At 40.5% G+C, this 20,997-nt stretch overlaps 1 protein-coding gene across 4 annotated transcripts in view; it reads left to right on the top strand.

The window, feature by feature from the left end:
* Positions 1-20,997, top strand: part of ST6GALNAC3 (ST6 N-acetylgalactosaminide alpha-2,6-sialyltransferase 3) — a 533,022-nt gene that overhangs the window by 195,047 nt on the left and 316,978 nt on the right. Inside the window, exon 1 of one of the 4 annotated variants that reach the window (XM_078451775.2) lies at positions 3,620-3,987. The exons of the other annotated variants lie outside the window; for them this stretch is intronic. The gene's annotated coding sequence lies outside the window, so the exon portion shown is untranslated. Of the gene's footprint in view, positions 1-3,619; positions 3,988-20,997 lie in introns of those variants that run through there. 4 annotated transcript variants of the gene reach the window in all.

Raw genomic sequence — 20,997 nt, 5'->3', positions numbered from 1 at the left:
ACCTCATCTGTGCAGAGTGCACACAGTGTTCAGAGGCACACAGATGGGAATTCAAGTGGGGCCAAGATCACTGGGAAAAGCGTTGCAAAGTGAAAGCTGGCCCACAGACAGCGCCCTTCTGTTTTGCCAGAACTCTGGAGCCGGGTCCAGAGAGTAATGACTACAAACTGGTCGTGGTTTGGGTTTAATCAGCGTCTTGTTCTCATTTTCACATGTTTGGTCCTTGGGAAGATCCCAGACCTCCCTTTGCTGCACAGTCATATGGCCTATTTAGGAGTTTTCAAGAAAATGTTATTTGTGTGGCCTAGGTTTGTTATTATTTAAGATCATTCGCATGTTTCAAGGTGTAATTGACAGTAAGGAAAGGGAAGACGGGACCGCAGATTGAGGACATACCAGGTGCCAGGTGCTGTGGTGGGCACTTCTACCCATGTTAGCTTAGCTGATAATGGCAGAGAGGCAGAAATACCTTTAGGCAGTAATGGAAAAGGGAGGAAAAGGTTAATGGAAAAGGGAGGATACCTGGAAACTGGAAACAGGAAACGTAGGACATCTCGAAGTCGTTTTGATTCCAAAATCCATGGCTTCAAGTCACCTGAAGTGATTAGCGACAGTATATAATTGCCTTGTGTGAGGAGACAAAAATTATGTTACATGTGTTTCTCATCTTTTCTGTCCTCCTGCGGAAGGAGTCTCGGCTCCATTTATTCAATTACTTTCCTTCCTTTGTCCTATCCTGAGAGACGCGTTATATAAGCTTTTGTGATGGATTTCAGGAGGGAGGGAGGGAAGAATGGGGCAAAAAGCTTATGGACACATATATATATTCCTCTGTGTAAGTGCGTTTATATTTTCTACATATATGTGTATAAACTTCATAGGTCATAAATACATGAACATTGTAAAATGAGATTATACCATGCTTAAGCTTCTGTTACCTGTTTTAAACCCTTTAAGTTTATTATGAACATTCTTCCATGTCAGAATGTTTAAAACTGTAATATCATTTTTAATACTGCCTAAACTTTGTAAAGTATATGCCAATGCTTGATTATTATTTAGCTCATTTCCAGTTTATAGCACTATGGACAGCACTGCAATGACACCTGGAAAAAAATTTTATTTTATTTACTTGAGAGAGAGAGAGGAGAGAGAGAGAGAGAGAGAGAGAGAGAGAGAGAGAGAGAGAATGAGCGGGGGAGGGTCAGAGAGAGAGAGAGAGAGAGAGGCAGAGAGAGAGAGAGAGAGGCAGAGAGGCAGAGAGAGAGGCAGAGAGAGAGAGAGAGAGGCAGAGAGAGAGAGAGAGAGAGAGAGAGAGAGAATGAGCGGGGGAGGGGCAGAGAGAGAGGGAGAGAGAGAGAAAGAGAGAATCGAGAATCCCAAGCAAGCTCCAAGTTGCCAGTGTGCAGCCCGACGTGGGGCTCGATCCCATGAACATGAGATCATGACTTGAGCTAAAACCAAGAGGACACTCAACATACTGAACTACCCAGGTGCCCCCAGAAAAAAATATTTTTAACTGGCCCAAATTTCTATTTATCAGGGAAAAGGTTTACTGTGATTTTTCCTAAGTCAGAGGAATTACCTATATTTTCAAGCTAATTTTCTAAAGCACTGGAATCATTCTTGCAGCAGTATCTGATGGAGGATACACTGTGTGAAACCCATAGAAGTGGCCCTTCTCTCCTGGGTTTGCCTCCTCCCCCTCCCCCACCCCCAGTGACCCTTGAGCTCCCACAATAGTCCGGAGCACCCTGGGACATGGTGGGAAAACCATCAGCTAGGTACTGGCTTTGTTTGTTTTCTGCGATAGAATTATTTGCTCCTGTTACATAGTACTGAAAATCTGTTTTTTCATTTAAAGGAGGAAACTGTATTTTCTCTTTCTAACTCACATTGAGTTTTGATGTGGTACTTAGCTAGCAGAATTAATAATAATTTAATTTTTTAAATCTATTTCTGTATGTTATAATAGAGCCTTTATATTTCAACAAATGCAAACACATTCAGGCAGCTGGGGTAGACTCACTGAAGTGTTTTGTATGCCTGAGTAGTGACATGAAGTCCGTTCAGGGTCCATTGTCCCATTAACTTAGGGGAAGGCACAAGGGACCAGGATCTACCATATCTCCTGGAGATAAAAAAGAAAAACTTGGATGGTGCTACTGTGCTACTCTATGTCTTGACCTTTTGATCTTCTACCTTAAGCGAGGGTTTGAAATGTTAGCCCAGCACATCTTGTCATTACTTTATTTTTTTAAAAAAAAATTTTTTTTTTAACGTTTTTATTTATTTTTGAGACAGAGAGAGACAGAGCATGAACAGGGGAGGGGCAGAGAGAGAGGGAGACACAGAATCGGAAGCAGGCTCCAGGCTCTGAGCCATCAGCCCAGAGCCCGACGCGGGGCTCGAACTCACGGACCGCGAGATCGTGACCTGAGCCGAAGTCGGACGCTCCACCGACTGAGCCACCCAGGCGCCCCTCTTGTCATTACTTTAAATAGTCCGATTGTTTTCCTTTGCAACGAAGCTCTGGTTTTCCTATGATTACTATGCTTCTTCCATGATACTGAGGAGGGGAGGAGTCAGGAAATAGACATGCAGGCATCTGTCTTTGCGTTTTCATTGCAGTTCTTTTGTGCCCTCCAAGGTGAACCTCTCTGAATGAGTGTGATCATAGCTGCTAATAAATAAATAGATGGCGTTTTTTTTCTTCAGATGTTGGGATTCAAATTGTCTGGAAATTTCACATGTTAGGCCTAACTTATAGACTCCATGTGACCATGCAAAAGGGAACCTTCATGAATATGTTATTAGGAACCTGATCCCTTTGTCATTCATCCTTCTGTGTCCTTGCTTGTTGGAAGATGAGAATTTTGTGATTGGTTCAAACCAATGGAAATGTCAGAGAAATGAGTTAGATATGCAGAGGATATTGAAAGGACAGAAATTTATGCTTTAAAGTATTACCATTAGTAGATTTAGAATTTTAATTTTTTTCCTCTAATCTTAGATAAGGTGAACTGTTGACAGGTCTCTGAGACCAGAAGGAAATTAGAAGATAAATGTGTATAGGTAACTGCAAAGGATCAGAGAGCGAAATCTCTTAGCAAATAAAAGCAAATAGGAAGAGGACATCATTGTAAACAAAAACGTGACAAAAAGGAAAGGTTTGGGGCTAGAAATGGTCAAATTATTCTTCCAAAAGTGAGAAATCTTTTCTTAAAAAACATATTGGACTATTTTCTGTTATACTGGGACTAAAGGAAATAGGAAAGTATGATTGAAACATGTGGGATTTAGTTGCTTTTCAAAACTTTAACCAGCAAAAAAAGGGCATTTTTTTTTTGGTCCAATTAGTAGCATTAAGATAAATTTAACGTGCTGGCTTCCTGGGATTTGTGCCTTCAATTTATAAGCTTTGCTGATAAAGAAGAAAATCAATTTCATTTTATTCTATTTCCCAGGGAGATAGCAAAAAGCTTAGGGATTTTGCAGGGGACTTTTTAATTAGGACTATTATAGAAACAAGTTGAAGAACCAAATATCAAACCTGTAAACTATGTCCTGGGGATAGAGTATGGATGATGGTTAGGTTCGGAGGCACATGATTCTTAAGGTTTCTCATGTAAGTGTCTCAGTCTTCATAGGCCAAGGTGATCAAATCCAGTTGTTCCTGACCCTTACCATGTGTCATTGGTTTGTTAGTCCTCCAAACAGGTAATTCAAGTATGAGATGCCAAGGGATCCAGAGAGATGGTGGTGGGTGTGAGTTGTGTCACAATAGGGTGCTAGTACAAGGGAGCTGGATGGTCCCATATCCTCTGCCTTCACCCAGCCAGCATTCCTGGTAAGAGATGCAGGAAACAAGGCGAGGAGAGGAGCATCTGAGTCCTGCCCAGGGCTTCCGCTGCATCCCTGAAGCAGATGTCTAGTGGACCAAACCTGGCTGCATGGAGAAGCCCTTGTGCCTAACCTAGAGCTAAGGTGGGCAGGAACACACACTTGGTGTATTTCTTTCTTTCTTTTTTTTAAATATTTTTAAAAATGTTTATTTATTTTTGAGAGAGAGACAGAGCGTGAGTGAGGGCGGGGCAAGAAGAGAGGGAGACACAGAATCCGAAGCAGGCTCCAGGCTCTGAGCTGTCAGCACAGAGCCTGACATGGGGCTCGAACTCACAAGCCATGAGATCATGACCTGAACCGAAGTCGGACACCCAACCGACTGTGCCACTCAGGCTCCCCCACTTGGTGTACTTCTATTTTTATTTCACCAGAAGCCTCAGTCTTAACGTCCAGCATAAGGACAAGACAAGTGTCATCACCCTAATCTATGAGAAGCAGAAGAATGTCCAGGAACAAGGTCACATTGGGCCCAAAACTTAGGGCAGAAGGAGACTGTATGATTTTGCTTACACTTTTCTAGGTTGGGAAAGCAGGCTAGTCTCCTGTTTGGCTGGGTGTGGTGGTGGTGGTGGTGGTGTGTGTGTGTGAGGAGAGAGAGAGAGAAAGAGAGAGAGAGAGAAACACTCTGACTATAGGGCACAGTGCCTGAGGCTCACAATAATTTTAAATTTTTTTAACGTTTATTTATTTTTGAGACAGAGAGAGACAGAGCATGAACTGGGGAGGGGCAGAGAGAGAGGGAGACACAGAATCTGAAGCAGGCTCCGGGCTCTGAGCTGTCAGCACAGAGCCCGACGCAGGGCTCCTCACGGACCGTGAGATATGACCTGAGCCGAAGTCGGACGCCCAACCGACCGTTCTCACAATAATTTTAGAGGCCCACAAAAATGTTTTAATTTTTTTAATCAGGAGAAAAAAACTGAGTATGATATTAATGAATAAACAGTAATGGCTCCATCCTGGATTATACTTGCCTCTTTACTAATGCAGCCATAAAATAGGTCTTTTTACTTGTATATAAAATGAAGGAAGGAGCCCATGAGGGCCAAAGTGCCTAGGCCCCACAAAACTTAGAATGCAGGCCTGACTGAACAACCATGACAGAGGCAGACAGACTAGCAGAGACTTGCAGAGGCAGACAGAACAGAGAGACAGGAAGACACACACAGAGTGAAAGATAGGGACAGAAAGACAGAGAGAGGGGGATGAAGAAAGACACCTACCCAGATGGAGAGACAGGTGCACAAACACGCACACACACAAAGATGTTAAGGGGGACATTCTACTACAAGGGAGCAGCCATCATCTTAGTCTGATTTTTTTCCAGCCACTCAGGAGCAAATGTGTCTGAAGATTACAGTCCTCTTCAATCATTCCCTTTGCCCCCAGCCTCAGAGAATCGAGGGAGAAGTGAGGGCCAGCCCTTCTCCTTTTTTTCCCATGCTCTTGGTACATGGGAGTCCTGAGAAGGTTTGTGTCAGTCCCTGGTCTTGGCCTTGGGCCACATTCTTTTTGCATGTGAACTGAAATACAGTGGTTTTTCTCTTCCCCCACAAAAGTGCCTTAGTCTATGTTACAAAGCCACAGACCTCATGGCCATGTTTCACCCAAAGGAGATGGGAGTGGCAAAACTGAGAAGATTGGGTTGAGGCAGGAGGTGCTCCAGCCTGAGCCTTAGGATTGCTGCCTTGATTGGGGGGGCACTTGAGGGGCTCCGCCGGTTAAGCATCCGACTCTTGGTTTTGGCTCAGGTCATGATCTCATGGTTCGTCATTTCGAGCCTGCTTCTGGCTCTGCACTGACAGCTCAGAGCCAGCTTGGGATTCTCTCTCTCCTTCTCTCTCTGCTCCTCCCCTACTTGTGCACACTCTCCCCGCCTCTCTCAAAATAAATAAACTTTTTTAAAAAAGGAAAGTATATAGAGGTTGGGAGCAGGGAGGCATTGTTTCGGTCACTCTGAAAGCAGAAACTGGACAATTTGGAACGACTGGGACATAAAGACCTTTTCATTTAATTGAAAGTCACATTATTCCTTTTCACTTGTGTTGTCTCTAGGAAATAGGGTTAGAGATCATTTATAAAAGATCCAGGAAGATATATACCATTTGAAACGCCTTACAAGAAAGCCCAGTGAAATGAAATAATTTACACTAAAAAGTGTACATACTTCAGTCTGTTCTGAATTCCAGTCTTCTAATATTGCCAGAGATGGCTGTAGGAAGAAACCAATAAAGAAAAAAGGAGGAGGAGGAGAGAGAGCAAGCGAGAGAAAGAATTATTATTTTTAATGTTTATGTATTTTTGAGAGAGAGAGACCGTGTGTGCATGTGTGCACGTGTGGGAAGGGCAGAGAGAGAGGGAGAGAGAGAATCTCAAGCAGGCCCTGCACTGTCAGCACAGAGCCTCATGCAAGGATTGATCTCGTAAACCTGTGAGAGCATGACCTGAGGCAAAATCAGGAGTCGGATGCTTAAGTGACTGATCCACCCAGGCACCCGGAGAGAGAGAAATTATTAAACCAGAATGGAACTCAGCCTTCCCACCTTTCAGGGCCAGAAAGAAATCAATGGGAAGCAATAGGCAGTGGGTGCTTTGGAAAATGGTGCCAGCCTTGAGGAGAAACTGCTCACGTGTCCTTGGTTGTGGAAAGTGTTTTCAGGTGAAGTGATTTCTTATTTTGCACAAAGGATCCCAGCATGTGTCTGTTTGTAAATTCAGTCACAGCCGCTCTCCAACAGCATTATAGAGATAATTTTCTCAGTTAAGAGAATAAGGGCAGTTGAAGTTATTTATAAGTTTGTTTTTTGTCAGTTGTAGGTTATTTTTCTGCCATTTGTTGGCAGCATCAGAGTGTGGTATGGTGTATAAATCCCACCAAAAATGGAGTTATATGGCCACATTAAGCCGAAGCCTCCCCCGCCTTCCCCCCCCCCCCCCAAGCTAACTGCAATTACTTTGGATTCATTTTAGTAGGTGTGAGAAGCTCATCTATTTAGAAGATGAATAGTTTATTTAGGATCATCTGGTAGCAGCAGGTTAATTAAAGAGTGACTCCATCATCTCTAGCCAAAATCACAGGCATTATAAAAGCAAGCCCTGCTTTATGACTGTCATGTGAGAAATGCACACAATGATGCCCAGAAAGTTTAAGCATTATTAAAAGTTATCCATTGGGTGCATTTGTTCTTCTTCCATGATATACAGATATAAACAGTATCTGCTAGTTTCCTCTTTCCTGATTATATGCACCTTTTGTCATATAATAAAAAAACGATTGTGCTTTTGCAAACAGTAGCATAGCCAACAACACCCTTCTAAGTGTGCCGCATTTAATTGTTCCCACAGCCTTTTAGTAGGAATACTGTTATTTGTCAGCCCCATTTTAGACATGAAGAAACTGAAGCACAGGGTGGTTAAGTCATTTATCTGAGGCCACACAGCTTGGGAGCAGCAGGGCCGAGGTTAGCAACCAGCCTGCCTTGGGAGCCAGTGCTTTTATTGCCTATATCTGTGGCCCTCCTCAGAAGCAGCACAGAAAATAACATCTCCAGCTCTCTGTTGGGAGAATATTGACTCATTATTCGACTGATGGGGCAAGTTCTTCTGCTTACCAGGATTTTAGATAGTACTTTTGAGGCTGTAGGGCCTAAGCTATGACTGTTACCTAGAAACTCCAGGGGGAAAGGATGGTATAAAATTATTGTGGATGCTCAGAGCCGAAATTTGGATTCTTTTATTTTCTCCAATCTTATATGCAATAATAATGTTTGTAGTTTTTTTGTGTGTGTGTGTCTAGTGGTCCAATTTTTGCTTTCAGTGTGACCAAAACAATGCCTCCCTGCCCCAGATCTCTATATAGATGTTTGAATAGGCACGGTCTAAACACAAACCACATCAGGCACCCGTCACCCAAATATGTCAACCCATCAGCAATGCACTAATTGCCAGGCCCTGGAGAAAGTACCTAGAAGTGTAAATCCTAGCCACTCCCTCTCACCAAGGAATTGAGGTCTTTCAGAGAGAGTAGCACATAGAAACTTCAAGGCCACCCTTACTGCAAAGAGCCTTAGGTGAGTGGTGCACCCCATGAATCCTAGGAAGCTCAAGTGAAGGAGAAATCCTTTCTCGCTGAATGGTGGGCATCTCCAAGGAAGGGGCAAGATGTGGGCTTCTCTGAGGATGTGAGATTGGCTTTGAGGTAGACCTTCAAAAACTGGGTTAGACTTGGATGACTGGAGAGGACATTCCATGTGTAGAGGTGTGCAAACAAGCCTCTGGGAATGGAAGAGACTGGCAGTGGCCGGAGCCAGGGAGGAGAGCACTGTTTTTAGAGTCCTGGGTGATGAAGTTAGAACAATACCAACTGACCCGACTTCCCCACAGGGAGCAGGAAAACGAACATGTTGTATTTTGCTCAGTAGCGTATGAAGGTATGGAGCTCAAAAATCGGATTTTTACGAGTAGCTTGTGGAATCAGTCTTTACCCGCCAAAGTTAAGTCTTGTGTTATTTTATGTTCTGATCTTGTCAAAGAAGCTATGTTTTTAAATGCCACAAATTCCAATAAAAAAGTGTTTGTTTTTTCTTCCTCCCATTTGTGTTCTTGAAACCTATGTGTACAGGACCTTATGTTACTTACACACTTTAATCCCACTTCTGTTTGCTACAAATACAGGGAAAGGTGACAGTTTCATTCAGGATAAACTCCATTGATCTCTCTCTGTGAGGCAAGAAATTTTTCTTGAGCATTTTTGGCACATTTTTTCTAAGAGGCAGAGTGAACATAGATGGGGCTTGGACTGCGTTGGGATCTCAGCTCTGACACTTAACTGCTGGGGAACCTCAAGTAGGTGCTTAACTTCTCTGTGCCTCAGATTTCTCATCCAGTTCACGTTTGATGTTCTAAGCGGTACCTGGTACACAATAAAGAATCATCAGCTTAAATTTTGTATTCTCAATAGGGTGACAGCACCCCAGGAGGGCAAAAATTCATGAATGGCATGCTTAGGAAAAATATTGCCCTTTTGGGAGTGTGTGTGTGTGTGTACAAAAAAAGTGTTTGAGAAACACTGACTTAAGTCAATTCTATTAAAGTAGACTCAGTGAAACACTGGTGGAATCCAAAAGGACGTTTAGATGTACTTTGACACCTAAGAATCAACAGAACATTTAATCAGCAGGCATTTACCAGGGCCTGTTGTAGGCACAGTCTTAGGTCACTTCTTGGTCATTTGCAGAGTGAGGTGACCAAAGGAAGGAAGATCCCCCTTTAGCTGGGTCTTTTCTTGAAGCTAGTGGTGGTGGGAGAACAGAGCTGAGATGGAAATGAATTGCTTTGCCCACTTTGACCAAAGGGCCGTGGCCTGGGTATGCTTGGCTTGGCCTGGACAGAGGGAACAGTAAAAGCTCACATCTGCCAAGTAGGTTTTGTTTTTGTCAGAGTAGTTTCACACACATTATCTCTCACGAGCACTGTTTTCCTTTAAAAATAACTTCAAATTACACATTAAAGAAAGAAACACATTCTTTATAAGAAAATTGACATATTACATGCATCTTATGTAAGCATAAAAATTCCCTCTGGGCCTCATTCCCTGCTCCCCTCCACAGGGTTAACCACCATTAACAGTATGTGTATGTACGACACTTTTTTCTGTTCATTGACACACAGCTAAACCTATTTTTAAAAGTACATATTATTTTATATTTATATGTTACTGATAATATACTATATATGATATATACTACTAGCTTTTTTTTTTTTAACTCGTGATATGCCTTGGAGATCATTCCCTAATAAAACATGCTGATCTCATTCTGTTAAACTGCTGCATGCCCATGGGAGGACTATCCCAGTATCTACTTACCCATTTCCCCTTCTGGTAGATATTTATGTTATTTCCGTACTTTTCTTTTACCATAGCTAAGAATGCTGCCTCTTTGGGTATGTGGTATATTTCTGTTGCTGTTCTTTGAAGCAGAGATTATTATCTGACAGCAGAGGAAACTGAGGCCCAGAGAGGTGACATAATCAGTAAGTAGCAGGCCTAGGATCAGAACCCAGGTATTTTTGTTCCAAATTCAAGTTTGATGGTTTTTTGTCCCATCCATAGCTCCCTCACAATCTCCCAGACTGAAATGCGTGCATTGGGCGACCTATTTCCTCACAGTGTCGTTTGAGGGGCTGCCCCAAACGTTGCTGCTTCTTTACTCACTTTCGATAATAGATCAGCTGCCACATGTTCCCTGCAGGAAGGGTGCTTTCTGCAAGTGGACTGTTATGTGCAAATAAAATGGGGGTGGAGGAGATTGCAAAGAAAGGCTGGCCCGACCTGTTTACCAAGTCATTGTGCCAAAGCAGGCACCGATTTATCCATCCATGGCTGAAATTTGAAAGCTCCAACTGAGAAATGTCAGGATGAAGTAACGCTTAAATTATTAAGGAAGAAGGTCTTAAAGAGGGTGGGGAATAATAACCTATGGTGACTGGCTTGTTTTGAGCAGGAAAGAAGGAGATGGATGTTGTAATTGGCCATCATACTTTAAAATAAAAAAGGTTCCTGGGGCCTACTAAAAGCTTAAATTTCAGAGAACCTTGAGCTTCTTTTGATGAGCCTTCTTCAATATTTTACAGTGGCGTAGCGAAAGGATTTTTTTAATTAAAATCCCCCAGTACGTTGTTGGGGCTGCTGATCAGGAAGGTTGGACCGGTCCTTTCCTCCCCTGCTGATCGAGGCTGGCATGCCAGGGGCCAGACTGCCCACATCCATCGGCTGCCCCAGACCAGGGGGCACTCTGGCAGCCGTGCCAGAGAAGATTCCAGCCAGAGGAGATCCTGGCAGAGAGCAAAGAGCCTCGCAAGTTTGTCATGGCCTCACTGCCCCGATCCATGCAGACGCTCCCCTGGACCCAATTAGCAGATTGGAAATAGCATCCAAGTGTGTTGCAACCACTAAGTTAGAGAAGAATGACACACATGAAGGAATCAAGGGGGAAAGGAGCATTTTGGATCCTGAAGGAGCAAGTTGCTTGTCAGAGGTGTAACGAACCGAAACAAAATAAGTTGCTGCTCTTAAGCCTTTTTCTAACACTGCCTGGATTCATTAGCTTGGGGGGCAAGCACCGAAATTACAAAAGAACAAAAAAAGAGAGAGAAGAAATGCTTATTGTTCCCACGTTCAATTTCTTATTTAATATCACTTAAAAAAAGAAGATTTAATAGAAAAGGGAGGGTATCATTAATTTTTGAGTCTGCAAGAAATGAAAATGAAAAATGATCTGCTGATTAGTGATATGCAATTTGTTCCTTGAACGTCTTCAATAATGTGTGAATGTCACATTATATAACACTTATAATGATTAAACCAGAAGATGAAATAAGATAGGAAAGATCTTGTGTTCTTCCCTTGACTAGTGGACAACTTATCTCATTAATCTCTCTCGGGCTTGCAGCCTTAAATTGAATAAGCTGTGTTATTGGGGGAGATTTATAGCCACAAGACTTAGCAGCCTCACTGAGGAAATCTTACAGTACTATTTTGAGAAGCCTCCAAGATAATTCTTGGGATTTGTATTCATTGTAGCCTGTCATAAAACATTGCTGGAACCAGTAATGAGTAGTATACCTTCTCAGGAACTTAATATTCTGACAGCAGCATTGAAAACAGGCCGTTGTTGGTGCCTTGTCTCATGGGAAGTTAAAGTATTCTTGATCTCAATTTAAAATTTCTGTTAGAAGCGGGGGCTTCAGTGTAGTAAGAGATTATGTACTGATAGACCTGGGTACGGAGGAATGCTCATGAAAAGTTCGTGCACTTTTGACGTTACAAAGGCAGATCTGCACAGAGCAGGTAGGAAGCGACTTCTATGAAGTGTTTGTTGAAAGAATGAATGAGCGGGTAACCAGGAGTCCTCCTCTTTTTGCTTAAGTACTCCCTATGACTGAAGTCCTGACACTGGGGGATAAGTACCAGTAAGATCAGCTCATATAAGGCAATTTTTAAAGGAAACACCCTGCCACACCTTGGACCAGTAGCTGGGAATTCAAGCTGGAAAAGAGGTGGTTGTTCTCCTCTCAGCTTTACCGAAGTGTAATTGACAAATAGGTGTGTATATTTAAAGTGTACAACCTGATGGTTTGATACATATATACACTGTGAGATGATTACCACAATCAGGTTAATTGACATGCCCATCACCTCACATGGTCACTCGTGTGTGTGTGTGTGTGTGTGTGTGTGTGTGTGTGTGTGTGGTGAGAACGTTTAAGATCTATTCTCTTAGCAAATTTCAAGTATAAAATACAGTATTATTAAATAGTGCCTGTGCTGTATGTTAGATCCCCAGAACTTTTTCATTTTGTAACTGAAGGCTGGTATCCTTTTACCAGCATTTCCCCACTTCACTCACCCCTAGCCTTTGTATAACTACCATTCTACACTCTGTTTCTGAGTTTGACTTTTTTTTTCTTTCTTAGATTCCAAATAGAAGTAAAATCATATGGTATTCGTGTTTCTCTGGCTTATTTCACTTAGCATAATGTCCTTTGGATTCATCTACATTGTTGCAAATGGCAGGCTTTCCTTCTTATGTCTGAATAATATTCCATTGTGTGTGTGTGTGTGTGTGTGTGTATGTGTATGTGTGTGTACGTACATACATATACCATCTCATTTATCCATTCATCCATTGATGGGCATTTAAGAAAAAAGAGGTTTAACTTAATAAATCAGGTGATGCAAGATTTCCCTTTAAAAATCATTAGTAAGCCTTTCCATGCCTTCTTCCTTTGGAGTGTTCCTTTCCTCTCACAGCAGCCTGTTTATTACTGGACCATCAGCTACCTTGAGGAGAGTCCACGCCTGTCTCCATAGCTCCACATCTTGATTAAGCCTGCGGCATATTAAATGCCCTTGAAACCAAAGTTTTTGTTGATGTTTCAAACCAAAGTTATTATTTATGTAAAGTCAAAATCCACCTTTTGGACTTAATTCTACTTGGCAGACTTAATTCTGTTTTTTGCCCCAGACAGAACTATACCAACTCCTTCTTCCATGTGAATATTTTCATTCTTAATCACCCCTTTGGTTTTCTCTGCTTCAGATTAATTCCCAGTTTCCTCAATTAATTACTTTCTTTAGCAGCTGTGCCAGTCATTTTGAACTTCCTGGTCAACTAAAACCTCAGGTCTTTTTGCCTTTAAGTAATATCAACGAAACATTCCTACCCATCTTTTATTGGAGCAAAGTCTTTTTTGTTTTAACTTAATTTGTAACCTTTCCCATTTATCATTGTGAAATTTAATCATACTAGTTTTTACCTATTTTTCTACCTTATTTTTTCACTTGCCAGTTTGGTGAACAATGTTGTTGCCATAATGTTATATCTTTGCAGATTTGAGCAACAAAGTTGGTAACAGAAAACTATGGATACAGGGTCCTCATTTCCCTTTGGGGTGTCAGTAAGCTATCATTTAGCCCTCTTCTGTGATCATTAAGCCTACCCAATTTTCTACATGGTGCTAGAAGTGACTTTAGAAAATGTTCCATGTATTCATACTATACCAATTTCACATATAAGGAAACCGAATCAATTCAAAAGAGCCCACAGTTACTCGTCTGGTTAGTAGAAACACCCAGGCTAGAACCAAGGCCAAGTGATACCAATGGCTGTTGTCCTTTCTTCTCTATGAGAACTTTTTTTTTAATAGACAATTTTTTTTAGAGCAGTTTTTAAGTTCATAGCAAATTTGAGCTGAAGGTACAGAGATGTTCCACATACTCTGGCTGGCCTGACTCATACATAACCTCCTCCGCTAAGAACATCTCTCACCCAGATGGTACATTTGTTACAAATGATGAACCTACATTGACACGTCATTATCACACAGAGCCCATAGTTTACATTAGGCTTCTCTCTTGGTTGTGTACATTCTATGCTTTTGGACAAATTTCTAATGACATGTATCCACCATTATAGTAACATATAGAGTAGTTTCACTGCCCTAAAAATCATCTGTTCTTCACCCATTCATCTTCCTCTTCCCCCAGCTCCTGAATTGAACTTTTTGCTATCTTTGTAGTTTTTCCTTTTTCAGAAAGTCATATGGTTGGAATCATAGTATATAGCCTTTTAGATTGCTTTCTTTTGCTTAGTAATACATATTTAAGGTTCCTCCATATCTTTTCAAGGCTTGATAGCTCGTTTCCTTTTAGTGCTGAGTATTCCATTGTCTGGATATTCCACAGTTCATTTATCCATTCACCTACTGAAGGATATCTTTGTTGCTTACAAATTTGCACAATTATGAATAAAGCTACTATTCACATCTGTGTGCAGGTTTTGTGTGACCATAAGTTCTCAAATCTTTAGGGTAAATACCAAGGAGTGTGACTGCTAGATCATGTGGTAAGAGTATGTTTAGTTTTGTAAGAAACCAGTAAACTATCTTTCACACCTGGCAGTCTTCATATTATTTCAAGTTTAATACAGAAACATTAAATGTCTTGTTGAAATCCTATCATTTTGTGGAAGGTTTCCTAGTCTTTTTTTAAATTAACTTTTTTATTGAAGTGTAATTGATGTATGATGTTACGTTAGTTTCAAGTGTACAACAGTGATTCAGTTTCCTAGTCTTTTTTACACAAAGGTCATATACTAATGTTAATTTGAAGATAAAGCAAAATGGTGAGCTTTCTCCTTTCTTCTTCTTCTTTTTTTTTAGCATTTAATTTTTTTAAAATTTATATCCAAATTAGTTAGCATATATCTCCTTTCTTCTTCTAAGACCATCAGTAAAATTCTATTTCTAAAAGTAAAACTTAAAAACATGATATGGTGGTGTCACCTAAAAACTGGTACATTACAGATGCAAGTAAGCATGTGTGTGCGTGGATAGGCCAATGTATATTTGCTTTCTATCCTAAGTAAAGAGTTGGAGAAAGAGAATGGTTTGCTGGTCAGTGAAAACTTTTTGCACAAAGGCAAACTGGTCATTCATGCATAGCCATTGTGTGGGGGGGGACTATGGAGCCTTGCTTTGTGCTTCACTAGGGGAGCTCTATTTTTGATGAGGGATTGTACCTTTGTTCAATGGAAAGAAAATAGCTCTTCGTACCTTGCTGGCTTAATTGCTAACGATATATTCTTCAACCACAAGTCTCATTGTTCCCATTATTCAGTATTTATTTATTTATTTATTTATTTATTATTATTTTTTTTAACGTTTATTTATTTTTGAGACAGAGAGAGACAGAGCATGAACAGGGGAGGGGCAGAGAGAGAGGGAGACACAGAATCCGAAACAGGCTCCAGGCTCTGAGCTGTCAGCACAGAGCCTGACGCGGGGCTCGAACTCACGGACCGTGAGATCATGACCTGAGCCGAAGTCGGATGCTCAACCGACCGAGCCACCCAGGCGCCCCCCATTATTCAGTATTTAAATACACATATGTAATGTCTTCACTACTGTTAGTATTTCCAAAGAGCTTTTTTCTTAGATCTCTGAAACCCAGGACCAAAGAATACTTTCCTCTTAGGTATATTGTATTATTGGTTAGAATAGAACCAATCCATAAATTTTTAGAGTCAAAAAACACTGAGAAAAAGTTTTCCGTAGAATCTTCTTAGAACTTAACTTTCGTATGAGACTATCTTTTTTTTTTTTTTTTTTTTTTTTTTTTTTTTTTTTTTTTTTTGGGACAGAGAGAGACAGAGCATGAACGGGGGAGGGGCAGAGAGAGAGGGAGACACAGAATCGGAAACAGGCTCCAGGCTCCGAGCCATCAGCCCAGAGCCTGACGCGGGGCTCGAACTCACGGACCGCGAGATCGTGACCTGGCTGAAGTCGGACGCTTAACCGACTGCGCCACCCAGGCGCCCCTGAGACTATCTTCTAAAAAACAACAACAACAACAACAACAACAAAAACCCCCACCACCTTTGAAATCTGTTGTTTCATCACAATTGTTTGTAGGGCAAATGTAAACCTCAGTATTGTTTAACTGCAATCCAAGAGAGGACTATCATATTGCACTTCTAATCAAAAAATAAATTGAACATAGTGGTAGGCTTACAGAAAGAGAGAGAATTAGATTTGATTAGATTAGCTTTAACCTGCCCGGAATAAAACTGTCTGCCTTTCCTGTTATTTGTCAGTGTTTATAGCTGGTTTCGTCTACAATGCTTTCACTATTATTTCCAGGCGGTAAAAGGCAGTCAAGCAGAAAAGACACTCATAAATGTCAGAAAAGAGTAAGTTTTTTTGCATTTCAAGGGCTTTGAAGGTCAAGTTCAGCCCACTTAAGGGAAGCAGAGTGATGGGTGTGTGGTAGCATGTTGTTAGTTGGTGTATTTAGGCATATAATTTATGTGAAGTTAATGCACTTGCCTATTACTCTAAGAAAGTGAAATATCCTGGGAAGATTCTATTTATTTTATATATTTTGTTCACCTGTTAGGAGGTAAAATAAGTCAAATTTTCATAATCTGTGATGAGGAAGGGAAGATGTTCAACTTGTCAAAACCTGATCAGGTTATGGAGCCCTGTGATTCTTTCCTTGCTCCTCCTGTTAGAATTCTGTTATATCTGGCAGCTTCCTCACTCTGGAGTATGAGGAAGAAGAGCTCTGTTAAGAATTTTGCAAACCAGTGCAAGATTTTTCCTCTAGAAGCCCTTATTGAGATGTTTTCTTTTTCTTCATGAGACTTTATTTTTTTCCCAGGAGAGAGCCTTAGCAATTACAGTTTAAAGCTACCGAAAATAGGTATGTTCTTTGATATCAAAGAGCTTCTTGAAGATTTTTCAAACTAAAGAGACCCAAAGGTTGTATTTCAAGGTGCTACTAGCATGGGCCTTTGTAGTTAAAAACTCGAAGAATGTTCTACCAAGTGGATTATTCTTTGGAGATGTTGGACTTGAGTACTGTTGCATTTGGTAAGAGGTAAGGTGTTTGAGTTTGTGAGGGTATGCTTATGTGTATTCCCACCTGTGCTAAACTGAACCTCAATAGTTACAAAGTGTTGCTGTCATGATGTAGGATGAATAGACAGAGGATTGTGGCCAGGGAATGGAACAGACATTTAGGAGCACTACTATGTGCCAGATACACAATGTGTGCTTCTTTTTTCAATCCTCATTGTTAGCATGAGAAGTGGTAGGTTACTATCTCCATTTTCCAGATTGGAGGGTCAGGGAGGTAAAGTTTATGTGTCTAGGAGCAAACCCAAATTTCGTAAATGTCCGCAGTTAGCTCACTAAGGTAGGCTCCAGAGAGGTGGAGTTAGTGGAAAGAGAATAAAGCCTGTACATCAGAGCTAATTTCTTAGGGGAAATTATGTATGTGTGTTAGGTACGAGGGAGAAAGTACAATTTCATGCAATAAAACTGTATCACTAGATAGTTCAGGGGCTGTCTTTTCTTTCCAAAGAAATGTTTTTTGGTCACCCCACATAGACCCTGCCTTGCTCCTCCTTTCCTGGGCATCTTTTCATTTGTTATCATTCTCTTCCTCTCCTGTTGTCAGTTTCCATCTGAAAATTCCTGTGGCTTTTTACATAGAAAATTCATTTTTCTCTTTGATTTTCCAGACCACCTTATCCTAGAAACCTTTGTCCATGATGGTATTTTACTAACCCATGAGTGCACCATGAGTGTGTAGTCAACAAATGTTTGTTGAGCACCACCTGTATACCAAATATTGTACTAGGATGATGTATTGGCAACAAAAACAGACACAGTTCTTGCCCTTGTAGAATTTCAACCCTAATTAGAAAGATAGACATTAAGTTATTTTTTAATGAACACATACTAGTTTCCTCCGTCATATTTTGTCTCACGATCAAGTTTCTTATTTTAGGAGAACAGAAAGAACTCAGACCTTGTAGAAACATAGTGTTGGTGCTCAGTAAATATGTGTTGATTTGTAGAAAATATTACATTTCTTCAGCCCTCAGTTTTCTTGTTACAAAAGTAATGTTTTAAAATAAATATTCTTCAAGGAAAATCATCTTTTATAGTTGACAATCCAATCAATATTTGTATGGAACTTTAGTGTTTATGAAGGAAGGGCTTTTATCAGAGTTAAACCCTATAAATCTGTTAAAGGGGGGTCTCTTATAATCTCCATTTTACAGTGTAGAAATCTGTAGATAGAAACTAATTTGTTTAGGGGCGCCTGGGTGGCTCAATCGGTTAAGTGTCCGACTTCAGCCCGGGTCACGATCTCGCGGTCCGTGAGTTCGAGCCCCGCGTCGGGCTCTGTGCTGACAGCTCAGAGCCTGGAGCCTGTTTCAGATTCTGTGTCTCCCTCTCTCTGCCCCTCCCCTGTTCATGCTCTGTCTCTCTCTGTCTCAAAAATAAATAAACGTTAAAAAAAAATTAAAAAAAAAAAGAAACTAATTTGTTTAATGTGGAGCTGAGATTAGACCACAGGCTGTCTCGAAATCATCTTTTCTTTTGACTACTATTACCTCTTGAAAATGATTAAAGCAAAGCATCAAGAGATATACAAGCATCTTGATTTCCACTTACAATAACTATTTTTCACCTGAAAGCACAGAGGTAAATTATTATATTCATTTAATTTATTGATTTACCAATATTTTATTGAGCACCTATATGTGCCAAGCAATGAGTTTCCAGTACTAGGGGTCCAAGATGCAGTTCTTTTCTCCAAGGCATTATAATTTATTAACATAGACAGACATATGACTAAACAAATACAGGACCAGGAGATAAAATATTCTTGGGGTATAATGCAAAGATCACTAGCTTTTTGGACAGTCTGGTTTGAATCCTGACATTAATTACTATTTATTAGCTATTATCCTAGGCAAGTCATTTATCCCTTTTGGCCAAAGTTTCCTTAACTGTAAAATAGGGGATAAAAGTATTAACATGCATTGCAGTTGCAAATATTAGAGGAAATGTGTGTAAAGGATCCAGTATAATCCCACATACTAGCCGGTGCTCAATTAATGGTACTACAATAATAACATGACTGAGCCAGTACAAATTTTATGTATATAAAATTTTGCTTTATATCTGTAATTGTTTTATCTACCTATCTTCTATCTGTCATCTATCTATCATCTGTCTATCTATCTATCTATCTATCTATCTATCTATCTATCTATCTACTCTCTGATTATGGACTCCCCAAGAATCTAGGGATTAATTTCCTGGTAAGAAAGTAGAAAGGCCAGGGGAAATATCTGAGAGGAGGTGAAGTTTTTTTGTGTCTGAAGACAGATTTTTTTTTTGGTTTTGTTTTTCATTTTCCTGAACTGAAATTTTAGGTAGAAGGAACTATACCAGTGTATGAAGCTGTCAAAAAGCATGTCAAAAACCATGAGATGCTTACTATAGCTAAAGTAGGACATATGAGCTTGAGGAGACTGTGGGATATGCTGGACAAATAGTCATAGGTCAGATCATAAAGGAGCTTTTATATCATGCTAAGTCACTTGGACCTTGTCTTACCATATGCACAATTTTCTCTCACCTAAAAAAGAAAACGACAAGGTCAGAGTTAAAGTGATTGAAACAACTTATTTTGGTTGGTGGAGTTCTTGATTGCATGGAAAAAAAAAATCTACCAAAAATTTATTCGAAAATACAAGAAATGGTATATATTGAACAAGAGTCTTTATGATTAGTGGATAATGGAGAGCTGAGATTTTTAGTGAAATATACCATTAAAAGCCTGTTAAGCCAAGGTCTGGAAGGAACATTTAGTGCCGAAATGTTACAGGTCATAGCTCCCTGGGAAAGATTTTGTCCGTTACATGGCAAGTTCTACAGCAGCAGGGAAAGGACTGAAAGTACCTGAATCCCAAGTAGAACACTCCCGGTTTTTCCCTGAAAGTCAGTATAAATATTTGATAACGTCTCCCTTTCTGTGAAGGGGCCCTCTCTCAATGGGAGTGGTACCTAGTATCCCTTAGCAGAACAGAATTATTTGTTTTCTTAAGCTTTTCTTTATGTCCTGGAGGTGGATTCTAAAAGCTCCTAAAGTATTTTGATTTTGAATTCTCATGAAAGTATTTTTTCTTTCACAGTAATTCAATCTAAAAGGCAATAAAAGTGATATATTCAGAAGTATTCAGGACTTGCTATCAGCACCACACGGGAATAAACTATCTTGCCACTTGCACATCCCACGGGAGAAAAGAATCACAATTCACATATAGGAAATATTTAATGTGCTTGCCTCCGTTTTGCTCATATTGTCTGCTCTGCTGAAAGGCAGATTTTTTTGCAGATAAAAGCTGCCCTGTCTTGCTGAACTGCTCATCTGTTTTGCTCAGGAAGAAAAACCTTTGTTAAAATCAGAGGCAAAACCTGATTTTCAAAATATTGCCTAAAAATAACAAAATGCAAGAATATATCAAAATATGCTAAGATTATGGACCAACTTCGTGCTTTGAGAAATTACTGAAAAAATTTGGAAAATACTGTTTTTAAGTGAACAGGAATTATGTGTTTTCTGAGCATCGTCTTATGAATTGGTGGTCAGGTCCTCTAGAGTGTGGAGGTGGCCTTGCCCTTGTGGCTGGGCTAGGCTGATAGATACATGGTTAAAAGAGGTGAACCATGCTGCACTCACTTGGGCTTTCAAAACTGTTCAGATTACTCATTGCTTTCGAGGTTTGTGTGTACAAGACTTCTGGCTTGGCTGCTTTTGCCAATGGGGAAGCATTGGTGAACAAGGCAGATAGAGCCTCTGCTTTTCAAGAACTCACAATACAGCAGGGAGAGAGATAGGAAGCCAGCCGTTGCAACAGTCAACAGAGATATGCTGGGGAGGATCAGTGTACCGCGGGGCAAGCCCTTTAGCAGTTGTGAAAGTTCAGTCTTTGGGACCTAAATTCTGCCAAAAAACACCCACCCAGTCTGGGTCTTGGGCACCAGAACTGAGATTTTATCTAGCATAAGTTAACTCCTGTCAACTGAATGTTTCTAAATTTGGGGAAATGGCCTTTGTTCCTTCACATCTGTTTATTGGTAATTCTTCCCCTGGAACTACCTTTGTGAATATTTTTATGATAATGTTTACTGAGTAAATCTGAATATTTGACTTGTAGAACAAAC

The sequence above is a fragment of the Panthera onca genome, chromosome C1 (genome assembly GCF_046562875.1).
Source record: "Panthera onca isolate mPanOnc1 chromosome C1, mPanOnc1 haplotype 2, whole genome shotgun sequence".
NCBI lineage: Eukaryota > Metazoa > Chordata > Mammalia > Carnivora > Felidae > Panthera > Panthera onca.
This window is presented reverse-complemented; position numbering and strand designations above follow the sequence as displayed.